Source organism: Mustela nivalis (genome assembly GCF_964662115.1).
Source record: "Mustela nivalis genome assembly, chromosome: 3".
Classification (NCBI taxonomy): domain Eukaryota; kingdom Metazoa; phylum Chordata; class Mammalia; order Carnivora; family Mustelidae; genus Mustela; species Mustela nivalis.
The window spans coordinates 95,822,258-95,837,841 of NC_139022.1; the positions used below are offsets into that span (position 1 = coordinate 95,822,258).

The following is a 15,584-nucleotide window of genomic DNA, read 5'->3' on the forward strand; positions in this document are numbered from 1 at the left end:
TTTTTTTCCAGTTAATAGCACATTATTTACTTTCTACATGTGTAAATGAGTAATGAGTCCCTCGAGGGAAAGACAGTATTGAAGAGCAAATAAATTCCATGGATGAGATCCATAGAATTTTTAAAAAATGATTATAAACTCATGCTTTCAGCTAATAATAGTCAATGTTTTGTTGAAGGATAAGAACAATGAATTGAATTACATAATTGGGAAAAAGAAATACATTTCCATAATTCACTCCGGATTACAGAGGTTTAATTTCTATGTTCTGTTGTTCTGGTTAAAAAAAAAAAATCCAAATTATAAGGAGAATGATTCTATAGAGACAGTGACGTTCTTTTCCATGAGATTCATAAAGCTAGTGTGTTGTTTCTCCCTCCCACTCGGGGCATCAAATATTGCTTCTGTGATCCTGTAAAATATCTCCAGAGACTTATTAGCAACAGGCATGGCTAATTAACACAGCCAGGGAATGTGGCGCCTTCCCTGGATTCCTGAGCCCTTTAATCCTGAGTGTGACCCACACTTCTTTGCAGGTCCCCAAAGCCATTAAGCACTTATCAGAGATCCAATTACTTTAGATCTAGGTCAAAAGGCAAAGCCAGACAAGGAATACTGAATTGGACACTCTTCTTAAAACTTTAAAATTTAGAATGTCTAGGAGCACTCAGAAAAATGGTGTCGTTTATACAGAATTTTGAGGGAGATAGAAAAAGAAAGACCTAAGGGAAGTGAAGACAGACTTGGGGCCTGACGTACTCCGAGGCTCAGGGATGATGAAAAGACCTGTTCTAAATCTCATTCAACTCTGTACCATGAGTGGTTAGTGCCATTATCTTTGCTGATTCTTTGGCGTCACGCAAATTTAATTTCATCGTCCTAGACTCAGACATTTTGTCTCTATAAAGAAATGTAATAATGAGTCAGTACCTATGAGTTTTGGGTTATATATTGTTAAAATTCTTTATGACATAATATTAAACTGCAAGTAGAAACTGTAGATATCCCTGTTTGGATAGTTTTTGAAAATCAGAATGTTGTTTCAGTAAAGCGTTAAATAATTTTTGGCAAAATAGAGAATTGTACCATTGTTGAATTTTATAGCTGATGGAACCAGCTAACCACAGGGACTGACAAATTTTGGGGTGGTCCCTAGGGTACAATCCCTTATTCTACACTTGATCATCTCTCTCTTCTCCGATATAGAAGGCAAGCTTATCAAATTTAAGCTGTCACCAAGCTGAGAGGGAAAATAACTATACCAGATCACAAAATCAAGATTTGGTTTTTGAGGGGAGTGGAGAATTACAGAACTAAATTTAGCAAATATAAATGCAAAAACGTTTAGAAAGCTGTCTTCATAAATACCTGTTGAGGGTAATCTGCTTGGCACCACTGATGTGAAAAAGACCTGGGGGCTGTTGTGTTTTGGTTGAGGACCAGCTCAGTATTCATGCAAAACGCCCTGTGGCTGAATTAATGTAAGAATAAAACTCTAGTGAGGTGGCAAGACTCCCACATCTTTTGTACGTGTTTCTATCACATCTGGAGTGTGGTTTTCCTTTTTGGGCCCCAAATTATATGAGATACAAGTTAGGGTATGATCAAGAGGAAGTGACGAGAATGAGATTATATAAGGAACAGAAAGCAGCAGAAAAGAAAAGCCCTTTTGGGCTGACATGAGAGCTGTCTTCAAATATGCCAAAGGGCATATTTGAATGCCCTTCATATCAGTGCTAGGACCTCAAGTAGAACACACCCTTTGCCTTTCCTTTACTAGTATACCAGCCATGCCTGTCCACCTGGGGTTGTAAATTTCTGAATGGCAGAGGCCTCCTCTTTGACACCCCTGAACGTCTCATCTACTCTCACTGGGCTGCTTTAAAGCCTTCAGGGGTCTTTATCAAAATAAGCAATTTGATACCTATACATCTCACAGTAACTATAATTAAAAATTTTTTTTGAAATAGTTTTTAAATAAAATAAATATGCTTATGAAATTATTTGTCCATGAAAAACTAGTTTTCTTTACAAGTAGAGTATTTGGGAATCTTTGAAAAGTGAGAAAAATTTAGGGGTGGTGAGGTGGCTCAGTCAGCTAAGCATCCACATCCTGATTTGGATGAATGGCAGAGGCCTCCTCTTTGGCTCAGGTCACCATCTCAGAGTCACCAGATCAAGCCCCACATATGGCTCTGAGCTTGGTGCAGAGTCTACTTGTTCCTCTCCCTCTGCTCCTACCCCTGCTCATTCTCCCCCCGCCCTGTATCCTTCTCTCAAATAAATAGATAAATAGATAAAAATCTTAAAAAAAAAAAAGCAAGAAAAATCTACCTATAAACTGCTTTTGAATGTAATGGGGTTTTTAAGTGTCCGCAGCTTTAGGTTGATGTTGCTGGTGGACATTTAATTAACTTTATTAATTTTGTAATAGATATGTATGTAAATAATTGCTATATACATATACTAGGTTTATTTTCCTAATCCTTTTTGAAGCTCAGAGGTTCCAGGCACAGAAACCCTGATGACAAGTGAATAAAAGACCACTGCCTGCCCCAGCGTTACATAGTAAGCGTTCAGTAGGTATTTGCCAAATCAGTTAAAATATGCTGATTTCTCGAATGGAACACAAAAATTTCTGGTTCACTTCTCTGCTAAGAGCTTTAGAGGGGGCATTAAAAGGAGAATGGGAATGGGAGGGAGGGCAGCAGCTGTCCTCAAATTTCTGGTGGATCTGTTTGCCAAGAAAAGATACATCCTAATTTGGTTGTTAATTGCAGGTGTGATTGTCCCCAGTGCTGCACCAGAGCCATTTCATGTTAATAGCAGGAAGTGTACTGTGATCAGAGGAGCAAACTCTTATTTAGTTCAGGAGTTGAGTCACTGCTCTTCTAAAAAGAGAGGATTCTAAATATACTGAAAGGGGGAGCTCGTCACTGGTTATTGGAAAGGGTGTCTTTTTGCAGGTCTTTTAGAAAAAAGGCAACAGATTAAGCAGTGGATCAAAATATAAGTCAAAGACTTGCCCACCAAGTTAAAAAACAAAAAAGAACTGAACTAAAATAAAAATAGCTCCAACCCAAAGATCAAGAGGACTATTTTGTCCAAGGAAAGAATAGAAGTAGTCCGCTTACACTCTGCCAAGCCTCTAGCTTCAAGTGCATCTTTGTGCAGATAGTTGAGGGTCTGAAAGGCTTTATTATTAAGAAGTTAATGCTTGACAGCAGCCGACTCGACCACAGCAAAATTGCCCGCCTTCGAAAGCCGGCCTCCTATGAGTCTTGGGTTAATTACTCAAACCTCCAAATTATCCATCATGGAGCAAAATGAAGCATGCCAAATCAAAAGCCGATCTGTAGCTGAGATTATGAAAAGGGAGTGGGTTCCTTTCCATTTTAAAAAATAATTATTTCTGTTGTAGGAACCACAAGAGGGGAAAGGGGGAAAAAAAAACCCTGCCCATGGCTGACAGCGGTGCAGCTCAAGAGGAAAACAAAATCAGCTCATGTAAATACTCACAAGGCAGTTTTCTCTCAATTTCCAAAACAAGTCGTCATAAATCAAATTGCATGAGAAGGAGGTGACTGAGACCGGAGATACTCCAAGTCTTATTGCTAAAAAATATTTTCAGTGGCACCATTTTGTAAAACAGTGGAATGTGCTAAATCGAGCCACCCATGATCTACTGAAAATAAACTTTTCAAAAATTATTTCACCCTCTCTATATATACGTATCTACTTCCTCACCCTACTTCCCACTTCAGGATGTACATTCATTTTTAAAATAATTTGCTTTTGTTGAGACTCACCACCATCCCCAAAACCCTTCACTTGTTTCTCTGCTTTTTTCCCCCATCAGTCAGGTCTGTCAGAGACTCCCAAAACTTTTTAGGAGAAGTCTTTCTTAAACAGAGGTAGGACCTTGCACATGTTCTTGAGCACGGTTGGGGTGGGGTGTCCATGAATTACTGAAAACATTTTTTAAATTTAATCTGGTGTTTTAATTACAATGACAATTTAAAATTATATTTTTATCAGTTCGATGAAACTTTCCTTCTGCAGTGGTAATTTGCAATTGCACAGGAGTTTCTTAAAAGAAGGCTTCAGTTGTTTAAATCAATGTTTCTCAAACTAGAGTCTATGGATTTATTCTCAGGGGTAGGAGAAAAGTTTTATTCTTTTTAAAAGATCCTTATGCTTCAAAGTTTGAGAAAGTGAGCTACACTTTTTCACAACCAGCTGACCCAAATTCTCACCAACACACATCAGCTACTCTTGAAGCACATTAATCAGGTTAACTGAAAGGGCTTCAGGTATCATGGGCAAATTCTTCTTAATATCAGACTAATAGGTGTCTGCACAGTCCTGGGTTGAATAAACTATAGATAAAATGGTAGTATAATGTCTGACACAGAATATTAATACTACTTTCAAATTTGTTTTATTATTGGAAACTTTAGGGGTGGTGACGTGGCTGATCTCCCATTTGATCTCCCATTCTTACCTTCTCCCCTTTCAAACAGATGTGGGTTCTCTATATTGATGGTGGCTGAGAAAATCTGAGTGATGCACTGGGGGAATATATAAGGTATGCCAGATGCTAAAAGCAATATTGACCTATGAATTTTTCCAAACAGATTGGGGCCAACAGCTAATTAACACATCCACATGGTTTTTCTTTTTTAAAAAAATGGTGGCAAAAAAAAAAAAATATATATATATATATATAGTGGCAAAATATACACGACATAAAGTTTACCTTTTTAACTATTCCGAAGTGTCCAGTTCAGTGGCATTTAGTACATTTGCATTCTTGTGCAACTATTGCTCCATCCATCTCCAGAACTTTTTCATCTTCCCAAGCTAAAACTTCATCCCCATTAAATAATACCTCCCCATTTCCTTTCCCTGAGTCTTTGGCAACCATCATTCTATTTCCTGTTTCTATGAATTTTGCTACTCTACCATAGATCTTTCTGAATCATTCTCTGATTCTTAAATCAAGGTGAACTAGGAACTCTCTCTAGTCCTTGCCCATTATCTCATATGGACATAAGACTCACCTCAACACCAGTTCTTAGGTGCAATTCATTGACACATTTGAAATATTCCCCCCACCCTACTTCCCATTGCCTTCTACATTCTTATATTAGCCCAGCTAGGAGGACTGATCTGTCTGCAAGTCTGCCCAGGCTCTAAATGACCCACAAAGAAGTTGCATTGTATGCCAAGACAAAAATGGAGCTGATTTCCCTCAAGTCTGTGGAGTAGCTATTTATACTTGTTCTGCCCTGGAAGCCCTCTTTATGTCAAGGTACTATTTGATATGGGTGGACTAGAGATCCCAGTAGACTTTTCTTGCTGCAGCCTAGGTTTCAAAGGACTTCTCTTGGCTCATGCAGAGCTGAGAACTAGTAAGAATGGTTCTACCATGTTCTTTGTTTTGGAAATGGGATATTGGATGGAATGTTCTTTGCTAATGGACAGGCAGAGAGCATCTGGAATAGCAGCAGGGATGGAGTAAATTTCACGTTTTTTCATACTTCGCCATTGATTACTGAAGGTCATCCTGTTCTATGCTAAACTCTGACTTGATGAGATGGGATGACATAATCCCCTATCATTGTCAAGATACACTAGATCCAAAACAAGAGATGAAAAGCTCATTATTACAGTGAAAAATGAGGGAACACAATTTTCTTATTCTTAATGGGCTTTCATTACCCTTTTTACAGCATCTGTTTGAATATTCCTCTAAAGACCCTATGCTTAAATTCTCCTATGCCTACATTATTGTTTTCATTTGTTCTTGATTGATATGGGAAGTCTTAGACTAGATTAACCAGACTTAGTGAGGTAAGTTAAATTGCTTTGAAGAGAAACCAAGCAGAGAAGGGAGATGGAAAAGAAACAGAACTATGTGTAGTCCCTTTTTCTTTATACATTTTATACATAATATGCCAGCCATAGGGAAAGAAGGGGAATTTTAGAAAAATAAAATGAACTATTATAGAAAAAACCCTTGCAGGCTAAGAAAAAGGATTCTTTTAGTTATGTAAAGCCTTGGATTAACTATCAGGCATCCAAGCTTAATCCCAGCTTTATTTTAAAAGCAATAGTCTAGGGTCTGCAAACCTGGTTCCTAGGCTATACTTGGTCACTAACTCTCTTTATTACTTTGGTCAACTAGAAGATCCTCTTTGAGCTTCAGCTTTCTTATATATGTAATGGAAAAAAAATAATATCTGCCTCTCTGTCTGCCTTGAATTAGTATTATGTTACTTTGCATATAAGAATTTACAACAGTATACTTCCACTTATTCCTTCCTGTTTTTTATTATTCTTGTCATACATTTAACTTCTACATATTTTATAAACCCCATGATGCATTTTTAAAATTTTGCTTTCAAAGACTTTCTAAGTTGTCTTTCAAATAAAGAGGAAAAAAATACATCATTTATATTTACTGTTATAATCATCATTTCTGTCTTTTTTTTCCCTTTCTACAGATCTGAATTTTCATTTGGTATCATTTCTTGGCCTAAAGACCTTTCATTAGTATGTTTTTATAGTGCCAATGTACCATGACAAGCTATCTGAGATTTCATATATTCAAAAGTACCTTCAATTTCACCATCATGTTTAAATGATATATTCATGAATATAAAATACTGGGTTGACAGGTTTTGTTTTATTTCTTCTTTTTAGCACTTTACAGATATTATTTTATTGTATTCTGAGTTGCATTGTTTGTAATGAGAAGTTAACTATCATTTACATTGCTATTACCCTGTATGTAATATGCCTTTTTTTCTTTTCTGATTGCTTTCTAAATTTTCTCTCTAGTTTTCAGATATTTGACTATAATATGCTAAAGTTTTTGTTGCATCATCCATTAGAGATTTTCTTTGCATCATCCATTAGAGACCCCCATTCTTAAATTTGTGGGTGGATAATTTTCAAAAATTTAAAAACTTTCATCCTTATTTCCTCAAATACTCTTTTGCTCAATTATTTTTCTCTACTCTTATAGGGACTCTAATTGTTTGTAGAACTCTTGGTGTTATCCCACACATTATTGACCTTCTCTTTTTTTCCTTAAATTTTTCTTCTCTCATTTTTACTTTGAATAATTTCTTTTGACCACTTTCCCTTTTAGAATTAATTTCACCCAATGATTTTTAACCTTCAAAGATTCTAGATTTTGGCTCTAGAATTCCACTTCGTTCTTTTTTTTTTTTTTTTTAAAGATTTTATTTATTTATTTGACAGAGAGAAATCACATGTAGGCAGAGAGGCAGGCAGGTGGGGAGTGGGGGAAGCAGACTCCCTGCTGAGCAGAGAGCCCAATGCGGGGCTCCATCCCAGGACCCTGGGATCACGACCTGAGCTGAAGGCGGAGGCTTAGCCCACTGAGCCACGCAGGTGCCCCACTTCGTTCTTTTTTAGAGTTTTTATTTTTATCCATTTTTTTATTCAACATAATCACCTTTTCAGTTAGTGATTTAATATATTGATAATAGTTGTTTTAAAGTCCTTGTCTTCCTATTCCAATAACTGTCATCTACAAATCTGTTTCTAATGACTGTTTTTTTCTTAGATGTAATTTGGTTTTTTGTTTTGTTTTGTTTCACCTTCTTACGTGTAATATAATTTTGCTTTTGGACATGTATATGAATGTACTTATGTTGGCTCACAGCTTTAACTGTTACCAAGTTCATGTGTGTTTAACCCCACCTCCGTCATCCCAAATTACTATTTGATGTTGTCAGTAGTTGAGCTGGGTAAGGATTAGCTGAAATTTCAGATATTTTTAGCTTGCTTACCTTTGGATGAAACTCTGGCAGGACTCCAGAACGTGCAGAGTTGTACAGTTACTCTCTACTTACCAGTCAGTCCCCCAACTGCTGTTTTTCTAAGCAAACCTCATGGTGGATTGTGGTAGTATCAGAAGAAAATTCTTGGTCCAAGTGTTCTATTCCTGCTTTGGGATTCTTCTAGACTCCAGACCCTCTAGTTAGAATACATTGTTTTACAAAGTTTGGCCATTTTCCCTCCATCCCTGAAAGGTCTCTCCATCTGTCCTCCATTTCTTTCTGTACTTAGATGAGGTGGTCTCACATATAGAAACTGTCACAACTCTCTACTTACCTAATAAAAGCTTATTTTCCTTGGAGTTAAGTTCATAACGGCTTCATTACATGCAACCCCCTTCCCCTGCCCTGTAGAAAAATATAATTTTTATTTTCTCTGGGACTTTTTTATTCTTACCAAAGAAGGGATAGTCTTTAGCATCCTTCTACATCCTGACCAGGAGCAGAAGTCTCAATGGAGGAAGATTGTTATGAAGACAGATTGCTCTGGACTGGTGCATCACTGTGTAACCCAAGTGTCTGAGAGGCACTCATTTGGAAAGAACATCTGCTTTCAGTAGGAAGCTATTGTGTCTGTGTACAGATCAGAGTATTACTGCCAGCTTTCTCCTGTATTGTTTGCACCTCTGGCCAAAGCTACTCCTTATACCTTTTCGTATTTTTTCCTTCATCTAGCCCTTCTCTGATTTTTAAAGTAAGATGATTTGTAGCAAGCAAAAGGTTTGCTTAGTTTTGTCTTAGTTGTGAAAACCCATAGGAAATTTATATAGCTGTGTTCTGCTCTCAGAGAGTACCTGGGTGACTTAGTCGATTAAGCCTCTGACTCTTGGTTTCAGCTCAGGTCATGATCTCTAGGCCATGACATCCAGCCCCACTGAGCAGGGAGTGTGCTTGAGATTCTCTCTCTCCCTCTTCCTCTGTCCCACTCCCCTGCTTGCTCTCTCTCTCTCTCTCTCAAATAAATAAATAAATAAATAAATAAATATTTTTAAAAAGAAAAGTATGTTTATTGTTATAGTGGAAAAACACATAGAATGTTTGCTTTTTCAAAGATACTGTACTTTTCCCCAGAAACCACTCTTAGGACATTTCACAAAACTTTCTAGGCTTCAGTCTTCTACTTTCTAATATAGGTTTGCAAAAATGATGACCAAATATCTTCCAGTTCTAAATTTCAGATATAGGTGGCTCAGATATAGGATCCTCTCAAAGGAAGATAACTGAGTTGATAAAATTGACAAAAGTATGTACACCATGCCCCTTTAATTTGCCAGTTCCGATCCAGCTGACCTATGGCTAGAATTGGCCTGACCTGGTTAGACTGGTGAGTTGTTCCTTCCTTCTATTACCTTTTTTCTCCTCCAGCCCCGTGGTTGCAGGAGAGGAAGCACCTCTAAGGCCTGCCATTAAAAAGCCTTACCAGACCAGGGTCTAATCAGGAGGCATCCTGAGACATTTTTCTCTTCTAATTTGAACCTCTTTATACCAGAAAACCGTAACTGTAATATTTTAGAATCTCTTGAAGATTTAGTAATGTCATTTTTATTCAAGTAGAAGAATTTTTTTTAACATTATAGTAGTAACTCTATAGTATCCCTGAGGTGTGGCACAAAAAATTAGGTAAATGCCTGGGTGACAGATTCATAAGCGGCTCTTTAGGAAAGACAGGAAATAAGAGTTCCACTCTTAATATTTCAGGGGGTTTGTCACCATGGAAATGGCTATGCTTTCCCACAGATTTCTCTTGCTCCCATGAATCCTCAGTTTTGCTGGGACTTGAAGCTCTTAATAATCAAATAATAGTTAAGTCTTATGAGGTTGTCTTATGAGCTTTAGATTTTAACAAGCTCATGTATGCACCTTATCTCCTAGACTGATGACAGCCTTGTGTGATAGGATACTAGAACAGGCTATGAATCAGGTCCATAATGATATCAGTCATGGAATTTAACCAACTCAGCAAAATCAATGTTCTGATTTGTGCTGGATTGAATATGAATGGCTGAAACAAGCTTTCTATTAAAATTTGACGGGCTTGGTTCCTTGGAAAATGTGACATTTTTAGAGATCCTCTGAATAAAGAAAAGTCTTCCAAGGTCAGATATTTTTGGAAGATGATCATCTACTCTTGAAGAATCACAGTGGATACTAGCGTATTTAATAATGGCTTTTCAATAAAGAAAATATTTGCCATTTTGTTCAGTCCAGTGGTTCTACAAATTATTTGATTGTAAACATTTTTTCCTACTTTGGGAGCACTGGAATCCTCTGAGGTTAAGTTAAACTGACAGATTCTGAGCCGGAAATCTGTATTGAAGTGAAGCCAAGTGTGTTCTCATAAGACTTCATCCCACATGTGGAGGTATTCGTTCAATCACAGGAGTAGACTTGGAATAGCAGAGTGGATCTGGCAGATAGAAATATGGCCAAGAGAGACTGTGATCCCTAAGCTTGCCCTCATCTCTCTCTTCTACAGTTAACCTTGGTGACATAAGCTAGCGGCTGCATTTTTCTCAGATGTATGAACTGATAGAGCCAAAATAAGCAAAACTCCAAATGTAAACAAAAAAGCTCATGAGTTCACTGTTGCTCTGTGTCTACAGCAAGTTTCACACTTAATCCCTTCTGTAAGTAGCTATTCCTATGTCAGCTGCCCACAGGAATAGGAAGTCATTTTGTTAACTGTTATACTCTATAATTCTGAAGATGTAATTTATGAGCTGTTCCAGAGCCCAAGAACAGAATTGTCCCCGGCAGAAGCTACAGCTCCTTAAGAGCAGTGAAATCCCCTCTGTATTGCAAAAGGGAAAAACAGACATTAAGAGTCTTGGATTCTATGAATAAAATACACTAAGTGCACATGTACTGAGGTTATGGCTACTGTTAATGTTGGTCTAAGTTGCCTATTGATGTCTTAATGTTTGACTGGTTGGGCTCTTTCCCATGTCACTCTCTCACAGTTAACCTTGACTCTGTTGTTGACCTAACCTGAGCCTTGCATACTTTCCTACTACATCAGGAAAAGGTTAGGAATTTATAAAGCAAAGCAAACAAGCCTCTGAGATTGGTTACTGTAATGGTTACTTTCCTGTTGGGAATTTTGAATCTAAAACAAAACAAGGAGATCAGACTTGTATATGGCAGGCAGCTTGTGAGTCTGCAGCTCAGTTTATGCACACAGCACTGCAAGAAAATATGTGCAGAAATGGGGCCAGTTTGCAGTATTCAAAGGGCCAATCTGCCTCTAACACACACATATATTATAAAGTGAAACATACATACAGTGTATTAAGTTGCTTAGATACAAACAATTTAAACAGATGGGAAATATATCCATAAATGTGGAACATGGAGAATGTATCGCCAATACTATAAACACTATCCTAAAAAGTACCAGTAGAACTGTTGCATCATTATATTGCACATCTGAAACTAATATAACACTTGTAAGTTAATTGTAAATTTGAGTACCTGGTTTAGCTTAAGTCCTGAACAAGCTGCTGTCATTCATTGGTACATTAGGGATTGTCTGTTTTAATGACAGGCATTCCCTTGCTTTGTGCTAGCTATTCTTAATATGTAGCATAGCTGAAGTACTACTAAATGATTAATTACTGGGCCTTAAATATAGACAGGTGAAGTAAACATTCTAATTCTGCTAGAAAGTATTATTTTCTTTTACAAAATTATCTTTTTCCATCTAACCGATGTCTTTAATTCTATGGTTAGAAACAGGTTAAGGATTAAGACTGTTAAGTACTTACTTACTATTAAGTAAACAGTACTTACTATTAAGTAAACAGAAGAGTTATTACAGTATATTAAAAATAGATTCATGTATCACAGTAAACTGAATTACTGAAATTCAGGGAAAGTGAATTTGTCAAATCTTTTTCTGAAATTAGACTTTGACAGGGAAGGTTAGGGTTATCTTCAGAATGGTAAATGCTGAGGAACTCCTAACAACTGGAGGTGAGAACATCCAAGACCATTTTTCCTAACCTGTAGTGTCCCCCCTCAAGAGGGCTTCCTATAAACACTCTTTCCTTCCATTTAAAAAGTTGATTCTAAAAAGTCTCCAGAGCTGTGTTTACATTATTAGAACTCTCATACTATCAAATCTTCCCAAATAGCAGCAGTTTTCTCACCTAAGAAACTCTTTAGGTTTCATTAACATCACTAAGTGTCTAAGGTGTTCTGTACTGCTAGACAGTACAGAACTACCATTCATTCAATAAGCAGTACAGACTACCATTCATTCAGTAAACACCCGAGGATGATAAGATACTTCTATAGTCCCCCTGCCTGGCATGGGAAGACTGGGAAAGACACAGCCTAATGTCTTTATGGATTCCATATCTAGTCTTCTCTGAAATCATCACATGTGATCCTTTAATGTTTTGTTTAGTTTTATTTGCTTTACTTTTGAATGTGCATCATTTTAAATTAGACTTTTTGTGGCTGAATGCAAAGGTTTTCCTAGGATTTGTTGAGTTTTCTTGTTGACCATCAAATCAACAAGCAAAGAAATGCGATCTTAAGGAACATACTTTGAGATTTCATTGAAATTTGAGATTCATTTATCCAAATTTAACTTCACAATGAGTTGTCCTATGTATATTATCTGTGAAAAAGTTTAGAAAGACCTGAAGAACTTTCTTGTCTTTTGACTGGGCTTAACCTTCTTTGCAAAGAAGCCACAGCCTTAGATTCTTCATTTGTGTTGCTAGATAGGCTGGATACACCCAGAAGTCCTCTTGCCAAGTTCCCTGGTTTAGAACTTACTTGACAAAAGTGATTCCCATTTTTGGAAATAATTCACAACCATGCTGTATTTTTTACTTTTGCAAATGTTAAAAATCACAGAATTGAGAAGGAAGAATACCTTTGAAGCCTGCTTGATTGTTGAGAAAATTAAAGTTCAGGTAATTGTAGAACCAGAACCATCTACTGGGCCCAGAAATAAAAAAAAAAAAACTTGCCACAGCTTTAATGGAAAGGGGTGCATGTGTCCCTTCAAATCACTATGTTTGTATCTTTTGGGTAAATATCTAGGAGTGCGATATCTATCTGGGTAAATATCTAGTAGTCATAGGGTAGCTCTATTTGCAACTTTTTGAGGAACCTCCATGCTATTTTCCAGCTTGCATTCCCACCAACAGTGTGGGAGGGTTCCCCTTTCTCTACATCCTTGCCAACATCTGTTGTTTCTTGACTTGTTAATTTTAGCCCTTCTCACCAGTGTGAAGTGGTATCTCACTGTGGTCTTGTTTGTATTTCCCTGATGCTGAGTGATGTGGGGCATGTGTCATGTGTCTGCTACCATTTGTATGTCTCCTTTGGAGAAATGTCTGTTCATGTCTTCTGTCCATTTCTTGACTGGGTTTTTGTTGTTTGGGTATTGATTTTGTTAAGTTCTTTATAGATTTTAGATAGTAGCCCTTTATCTGATAAGGCATTTGCAAATATATTCTTCTGTTCCATAGGTTACCTTTTAGTTTTTTTTACTATTTCTTTTGCTGTGCAAAAACTTTCTATCTTGATGAAGTCCCAATAGTTCATTTTTGCCTTTTTGTTTCCCTTGTCTCTGGAGACATGTCCAGCAAAAAGTTGTTATGACCAAGGTCAAAGAGATTGTTGCCTGTGTTCTCCTCTAGGATTTTGATGGATTCCTGCCTTACATTTAGGTCTTGAATCCATTTGTGTATGGTATAGGAAAGTGGTCCACTTTCATTCTTCTGTGTATGGCTGTCCAGTTTTTCCAACACCATTTGTTAAGGAAAATCTCTTTAACAAAGAAAGTTTTAAGTCAAGGCCTCACTAATTCCTACAGTATCAGTAATGCATCTCAGTTTTCAAAACTAACTTATTTTTAAAAGCTTAAGCTTAACTAAAAGATTTATAGTGAAAATAAACTAAAATGAACAAACATGAGAAATGTTCCTCTTTGAATTAGGGATCTAGGACCTTGAGTTTTCAAAAAAAAAGCACATCTTCCCAATGTATTCATGGTGATGTGGCATAAAAGATCTATTTAATTTATTTAAAACTACTTTAAATCAGATAACATCACTCTGAAGTACACTACCAAAATGTTAATTGAGCAAAGCTGAAAATAGTTTTAGTTTACTCAGCATCAGAAGAACATTTCCATGGGAAAACACCGAAGAGCTAATTTTTAAATAAGATTTCACAAACTTATGGTGCAAAATGGGTCCCACAGCTTCTTCCTCTAGAGTAATAATTACTTTTCACTGCTTGTTGGCTGCTTATGAAAATTTGATCGTAATAATTCAAATGCTCCTATAAAACTATTCATATCCACCCATGCTGTTCTGATTACCACAGCCAACCCCATAACAGCAACTCACAAACTACCCCTCCAGGCCTCTGTAAGTGGACTGGGCTGACACCCCCATGCCTTACATCATCTGGCTGCTGTATTCCCCATTGCTGGCCCCAGTTGTGGAATTCAGGAAAAGGTCAACATATCTGTGTTGCATGTTGGCCCAGTCTTTGGATATAGCTGCCACACACAGCTTCTTTGGGAGTGGCAAACTCAACATCAGCTTTACCTGTCATTCTTCCAACAGGGCTAATCTCAATATAGACCCTCCCAGGGTTGAATGGAGAGAAGAAGTTGTAAATGTTGTTTTCTGTGGCTTTTTGTGGCAGCCCTCTCATGTGGACAGTGTCCAGTAGTACTCTGTACAGAGAAGCCGCTGTCTCCATTATCTATGGTCATACATGTCCAAGAGATAGTAACTGAGGTCTTTTCTAAATAGATGGGTGGTGAAGCCGTAGCCATCACTGAGGCTGCTGTACTCCTCAGCCCCCATAGCCTGCACTATAAGCACCATACTTCATCCTCTCTAGGCCCACTTGTTTGACAGTGCCAGTATACCTCCTGGCTGTGCCAGAGTGGTCATAAAGCCCAGCTGCTGTACAGACATGAACTTCAGAGAGTGATCTGAGAATGACTTAACTCCTTCCTGACTGCTCTTGAACTCTTCAGTATACCTATGCCCTTTTCTCTCCTTCTTCTTCCCTAGGGTCTTCTCACATAATTCCTGGAGGCAACCTGCCCAAAGGCTTCCCCTATAATCTTGTCCGTGGGATCCACAGGCAATGTGATCCTCTTTGGCACAATTTCCAACCCCAAGAAAGACTGAAGAATTTCTTCCTTGTTGCATCCTGTTAGGAGTCCTTGAAGTCACACAAAGCCGACATTGGTTGTATAGGCACTGTTTTGACCTCTGTCCTTCAACACTCAGTCCATCTTCGTTCTGTGGGACTTGAACACCTCAGTGTACTGGTATCCCATGCTTTCCTGGTCTTTTTTAAGGGCCATTTTTACATCGCCTTCTGATTCGAGTTCCACAAAAGCCTTACCACTCCGCCTGGCTTCTCTAGAGCCAGTGAAATGAATGCCTGCAGTCCCATCATGAATTGTGCAAGAAAGGAAATTCTCATATCCTTAATAGAACAGGACCAGGGCATGCCATGGAGCTTGACCACAAAACATACCTCCCTGGGGACCCAGCGTCATCGACACTTGAGAGGACAGATGTCAAACAAGCTGGGGTGCAGCGTTTTGTGGCTTAAGGAACAACCCGGGGAATAGCGGAGGGAGATTTGTACAGTTAGAAACACTCCTAATAGGTAATGAATTGTACACTGAGGGGAGAAGGACTGATTTCTATTTTCATC

At 37.8% G+C, this 15,584-nt stretch overlaps 1 protein-coding gene and 1 pseudogene across 2 annotated transcripts in view; one reads left to right on the forward strand and one right to left on the reverse strand.

Moving 5' to 3' along the window:
- Nucleotides 1-15,584, forward strand: part of ANKRD55 (ankyrin repeat domain 55) — a 290,232-nt gene that overhangs the window by 75,821 nt on the left and 198,827 nt on the right. The gene's annotated exons all lie outside the window — the stretch shown is intronic.
- On the reverse strand, nt 14,128-15,423 carry LOC309860882 (heterogeneous nuclear ribonucleoprotein F pseudogene; annotated as a pseudogene). The gene has a single exon. The product of its transcript is annotated as a heterogeneous nuclear ribonucleoprotein F pseudogene (transcript).